The following is a 6,418-nucleotide window of genomic DNA, read 5'->3' as shown; positions in this document are numbered from 1 at the left end:
CTCTCTCTCTCTCTCAACATAAACATATTAACCCTCTTTCTGCTGCTTCTGTACTGTGCAGATTCCAGAGATGGTACACACATTTCATGGTTTATCTATGGATCAGAACCTACAGTTTAAAAAATACTTCTGTAGAGAATGAATGAAGGTAAATGATTATATCAGAAACATGAAGTATGATGTCTTTTACAGCTGGCATCTTGTTTTGTTCAGTTTAAAAGCAGTGTGGTAGTTTTCAAAAATAGCCACTTATTCTTCAGTACTCCTTCCTTCTAATGGTGGAGCCTATTTTCCCTCCTGGACTATGGGCTATACTTAATGACTTGCTTCTAATGAATACAGTACAGCTTTAGTGATGGTGTCGGACTCCAAAACTAGATCACAAAACACACTGCTGCTCCTCCTTGCACTGTTAGATTGCTCATTTTGCAGGAAGCCAGCTATCACGCCCTGAGAACACTAAAGCAATGCTGTAAAAGGTTCCTATCTTGAGGAACTGAGACCTTTACCAAGAGCCAGAGAGGAACTGAGTCTTCTTACTAATAACTATGAAAGTGCTATCTTAGAAGTGGATCCTCTAGCCCCCAGCTAAGCCACCCCCACACTCCTAATCCACAGAAACTATGGAACAATGTTCCTTGCTTTAGCTATTAAGTTTTGTGACAAATCGTTATGCAGCAGTAGATAACTAATACAGAGTTGGGTAACACAAGCAGAATGCCACCACCCTAACAACACCTTAAGATGTAGGCATGGCTTTGGAAGTGAGCAGTAGGTGGAAGCTGGGAGGACTTTGAGCAGTGTTAGCGAAAGCCTAAAGTTCCTGCAGTAGGCTATTAGAAGTCTGCTGGCCTTGAAGGAGACTGCCAGTAGTAGCTTCCGGGCAAGTGAGGAACATGTTACTGGCAACCAGAGAAAAGTGGTTGTTATACAGTGGCAGAACATTTAACAACACTGTCACCTACAGTGATGTGCAAGGTAGAACATGTAACTAAAGAACTGAGTAACCTAGCTAGATTTCTGGCCGGAATGTTGAAGTTGCCACCTACCTTCTTCTTGCTGGTTATAGTAAAATGCGAGAGGAGAGATGCTAGAAGGACTGTTACAGAGGATCTGGCAAAATGGTGCAGCCACTTTGGCAGTTTCTTACAAAACTAAACATACTCCTACCATATGACCCAGTGATTGTTCTCCTTGGTATTTATCCAAAGGAACTGAAAACATATCCATACAAAAACATGCATATAGATGTTTACAGCAGCTTTATTTATAATTGCCTAAACCTAGAAGCAATAAAGATGTCCTTCAGTAGGTAAATGGATAAACTGTGGTATACCCAGAAAATGGAATATTATTTAGCACTAAAAAGAAATGAACTATTGAAACCATGAAAAAACATGGAGGAAACATAAATACATATTACTAAATGAAAGAGGCCAATCTGAAAAAGGTATATACTGTTATGACTCCAGCTCTGTGATGTTCTGGAAAAGGCACACTCTAGTAAAAAAAATCAGTGGTTGCCAGGGTTAGGAGGAAGAAGGGGATGAATAGGCAGAGATGATTTGAGAGGCAGTGAAACTACCCTCTATAGTACTGTAATGGTGGATAAATGTCATTATACATTTGTCCAAACCCACAGAATATATAAAACTGAGAGCCAACCCTAATGTAAGCTATGACTTGTGGGGATAATGATGCAGGTTCATTAACTGTAATGAATGTACAACTCTGGTGTGTACCAGTTTTGTTGTGAACCTAAAACTGCTCTTAAAAATAGCCTATTTTAAAAAAAGGATCCAGGGGGTGCCTGGGTGGCTCAGTAAGTTAAGCATCGGAATTTAGCTCAGGTCATGATCTCACTGTTTGAGTTCAAGCCCCACATCAAGGTGAGCTTAAGGACTCACCGCTTCTCTCTCTCCCTCTCTGCCCCCTCGCTCACTTGTGCCCTTTCTCAAAGAAAAAAAAAATGGTGCTGGAACAACTAGATAATCACATGCAAAAAGAAAAAAAAGAAAAAAGAAAAGAGGATCCATGACTGGTTTTGAAAATTCCCAGACCCAAGGTATATATGGGAACTTAGTTTATCACAAAGATGGCACTGCCTATCTGTGGAGATATGTGTAGCATAAGTAACTGACAAAGAATTGATATCCAGAATATATAAAGATCTCCTGCAAATCAATAATAAAAAACCCAAAAAGTGGGACACCTGGGTGGCTCAGTTGGTTAAGTGTCTGACTTCGGCTCAGGTCATGATCTCATGGCTCATGGGTTCGAGCCCCGTGTAGGGCTCTATGCTGACAGCTCGGAGCCTGGAGCCTGGAGCCTGCTTCGGATTCTGTGTCTCCCTCTCTCTGCTCCTCCCCTGCTTGCTCTCTCTCTCAAAAACAAATAAACATTAATAATAATAATAATAATAATAATAACCAAAGAGCTATAAAAAGAAAGAACCAAATAGCAAAAATCTACGTGAAGCAATCTCAACCTCTCTGGTAATCACTGAAATCTAAATTAAAACAACACCGTTTTATAAACAAGAGTATTTCCTCTTGGGCTTTTATTATTCATTTTCTTACATGTGTAGTTTGATTATGCTATAAATACTTTTGTATTTTGTTCCTTGCATTTATAATAAGCGTTTCCTATTATAAACATTTTTATAGCTTCAAAATATTTCATCATGTGGATAAATCAGTTTGACCATTTCCACACTGAGATTGGATTGACAAAACAATGAAAGCCAAATTTGCAGGGTAAGATTACCATATAAGTAGTGCCTTATACAAATGTTTGGTATTTAAATAGTACAGAATTAGATGTGCCTTGTTCTTATCTACATTTTTTATTTTTAAACTTTATTTCTTTAGAGACAGACAGAGCACAAGCAGGAGAGGGGCAGAGAGAGACAGAGGATCCAAAGCAGGCTCTGTGCTGACAACAGAGAGACTGATGTGGGGCTTGAACTCATGAATGGTGAGATAATGACCTGAGCTGAAGTCTGACACTCAATTGACTGATCCCCCCAGGCACCCCTATCTACATTTTTAAATAAGTACTGACCAAAGACTGTACTAGGAGAGAAAACTTTATTTCCTTATAAAAGAGAAAAGGCTCCATGTCAGTGCCTTACTTTTCTATTCATTTTCAAGCTCTTTAAAAAAAATCTCATAAAATACATTCTAAAAAAAAAAAAAAGAATTTTTATTTTTATTTTTATACAATGAAAGAATGTAACTTGGTAGAACTTTATTATCCTTGGTAACACAGTTTAAATATGCTTATCTAAAATAGTTTGAAGAACAGAATATTCTAATTAAACATTCTGATTAATTCTGAGTCACCATGTGACACTTTAAGTAGATTATAAATTCTCAAAGAATTAGAATATGAGGTAATGAAAACAAAGTTTATGTTAACTATAACCTTCAAGAAATTATATACTACTTTTTTTTAATCTTTATTTTTGAAAGAGAGAGAGATACAGAGTGCGAGTGGGGGAGGGGCAGAGAGAGAGGGAGACACAGAATTCGAAGCAAGCTCCAGGCTCTGAGCTGTCAGCACAGAGCCTGACATGGGGCTCAAACTCACGAATCACAAGATCATGACCTGAGCCGAAGTCGGACGCTTAACCAACTGAGCCACCCAGGCACCCCTATACCACCTTTTAAACTGTAACTTTTCCTTTATGATTCAGTAATTTATTTCCTACTGCTTTCCTGTTCATCATGAGCATCAGTTTGTTAGCAAATAGCCTTTCACCCTCCTGCCACCTGAACTTCCCCCTTTTTAGGATGCCCTCAGCCCTATGCTGTGCCTTTTTTGATACTTCCATAAGCAGCTTGCATTAGTCATTTTGTAAGCCTATTTCCTTAATCGGATCAAAGGTTTCTATATGGCACAAACATTGTGTTTGCCACCCATACCTCATGCATTTTACATTTTTTATATTTCAAACAAACTCTCCCCAAAATGAATGGTAAAATAAATATTTATAGCAACTGTAATTGTTTCATTTCAAGATTAAGCCAAAAGAAAAATAAAAACTTAATATCTATCTTTGATGAGAAATTTACCCAATGCTTATTTTGTGGCAAATACGCTAAGTGCTTGTAACATTCTCAAAATTGTCAAAACAATGAGGTGGGTGGTATTACACTTAGAGAAAACTGACAGGGAATAAATCACGCATTCAAATATTTGTTTGAGCACCTAACATACTGTGCACTGAACCAGCACTGGGATATGGCAGAGAACAGATTCTGCCTTTCGTGGAACTTGCTGAGATCACACGCAAAATATATCAGTATTCTAGATTTATACATCACTTTATATATATAGTATGAGCTTGGAAATGGGAGTTCATCCCCGAAATGGATCCATTCTTAGTACTGACAAAAAACTGACATTGAAAAGTTGAGGCTCAGACTCTGATGACCTCTTCAAGGTCAAAATGACCCTGCAAGGTCACTCTGCCTTCATGGACAGCATCGAACCTTGTAAGAATCTGATCTTCAGGTTCACAGAAAATATTCTCAAGGTAAAATTCACAAAATAAAAGGAATCAGATAGAATTAAGATACTTTGGGATTAGAGAAATAAGATTTTCACCTTTTTTTTTTAATGTTTATTTATTTTTGAGAGAGACAGAGCACCAGCGGGGGAGGGGCAGAGAGAGGGAGACACAGAATCCGAAGCAGGCTCCAGGCTCTGAGCTGTCAGCACAGAGCCCTATGCGGGGCTCGAACCCACAAACCATGAGATCATGACCTGAGCCGAAGTTGGGACGCTTAACCGACTGAGCCACCCAGGCGCCCCAAGAGTTGCACATTTTTAAACCAGGTATTTTTCTGTCTTGCATATAAACCTCAGTTAAGAGCAGGGTGAAGACAAGAAGTCAGAGCACAGAATGGATGTTTTGGCCTCCCGGCCTCTACATTGGGTAGGAAAATCCAGAAGGATGAAACTTCCAGGCACAATCACAAGTCATGCAGCAAAGCTGTGAACCCTAACTGCTATGACAGTTTGAATTTTTTTTTTCTAAGTTTATTTATTTGAGAGAGACAGAGAGAGAATCTCTGCTGACAGCGCAGAGCCTGGGAGGGGCTCAAACTCACAAACCACGAGGCCACGAGCTGAGCTGACATCTAGAGTCAGACACTTAACCGACCAAACCACCCAGGTGACCCAGCCATTTTGAACTTTATTTACCTCTCTCTGGAGCTAGACACATGAGGAGACACCCAGTTCAAAAGTGCAAAGAAAAGGAAGGAAGGAAGGAAGGGAGGGAGGGAGGGAGGGAAGGAGGGAGGTAGGGAGGGAGGACGGAAGGAAGGGAGGGAGGAAGGAAGGAGAGGTATAGAAAAAAAGAGAAAGAAAGAGAAAAAGTGAGAAAGAGAGCAGTTTCAGGTCTGATATATTCAAATTTGGTCTGGACACTTCCTGTCAAACACTGAAGCTGCCAAAGTTGACTCCGAGAGCCCCCCTCACCAGGCCAGTACAATTTGATCAGTAAACTTCAAGATTTTCACAACTATCTCCAGTGACCTGGGGCCTCTTTGGGGAAGGTCACGGAATTTCTTCCAAATAAAACCAAAAGCGAACTCAGAAAGTGAACAAGAGAAGTGGTTTTAGAAGCTACTTTCTAACTCTGGGTGGGCAGAAAATTCTCTTTTATTCTAAAGTAACATAGAACAATTTTCTCATCTACCACATCTTCCTATCTAAGAAATCTGAGGCAAAGGCACCAAACTATTTCCAAATGCCAACAACTTGCAGAGAGAGACTGACCAGGGCTGTGTCCCCTGAAATCTATTCAAACATGCCCAGGGAAGGGAGACCAACACAGCACTCAACACACACAACGGAACCTATCTGACATTAGGAACCTTTTGCTGAGACAAAGCACAGTAGGCTGAAAATATTACAGCATGATGGCAGGCTGAAGAAACCAATCTGATTTCTTTTTCCTCTGTGGCGGCTCAAATGACAAACTAAAAAAACACTCCAAGATTACTATTTAGACTTAAGACAATTTAAAAAGCGAGGTCTTAACCAAAAAGCCTATACCTGGCATTCAAAAAAATACTTAACAGTTTTTTGGATGGACTAAAAGAGCTAAATTGTCTACATAAAATCTGTACAGCAAGGACCTGTTTTCAGCAGGTAAGCCTATATACAAGTAAGAATCTCTTACTCTTGTAACATTGTCCTGTTTTAAGAGAAAATGTAACTCCCATGCCCTGCAGAGTCCTCTATGACCCCAGAGAAGCAGGGACCTATCTCTACTAGAGAACTATTTACACTGCGCTATAAATACACATACAACACACATCGGCCCCCTCCTATGTCCCAAATAGGCTGTGAATGCCTTCTGTGAGGGGTTATGGCTCATTCATTTTTATATCTACAATGACAA

Source organism: Prionailurus bengalensis, chromosome B1, assembly GCF_016509475.1.
Source record: "Prionailurus bengalensis isolate Pbe53 chromosome B1, Fcat_Pben_1.1_paternal_pri, whole genome shotgun sequence".
NCBI classification, from domain to species: domain Eukaryota; kingdom Metazoa; phylum Chordata; class Mammalia; order Carnivora; family Felidae; genus Prionailurus; species Prionailurus bengalensis.
The sequence above is the reverse complement of the archived record's forward strand: the minus strand, read 5'-3'. Positions refer to the sequence as shown.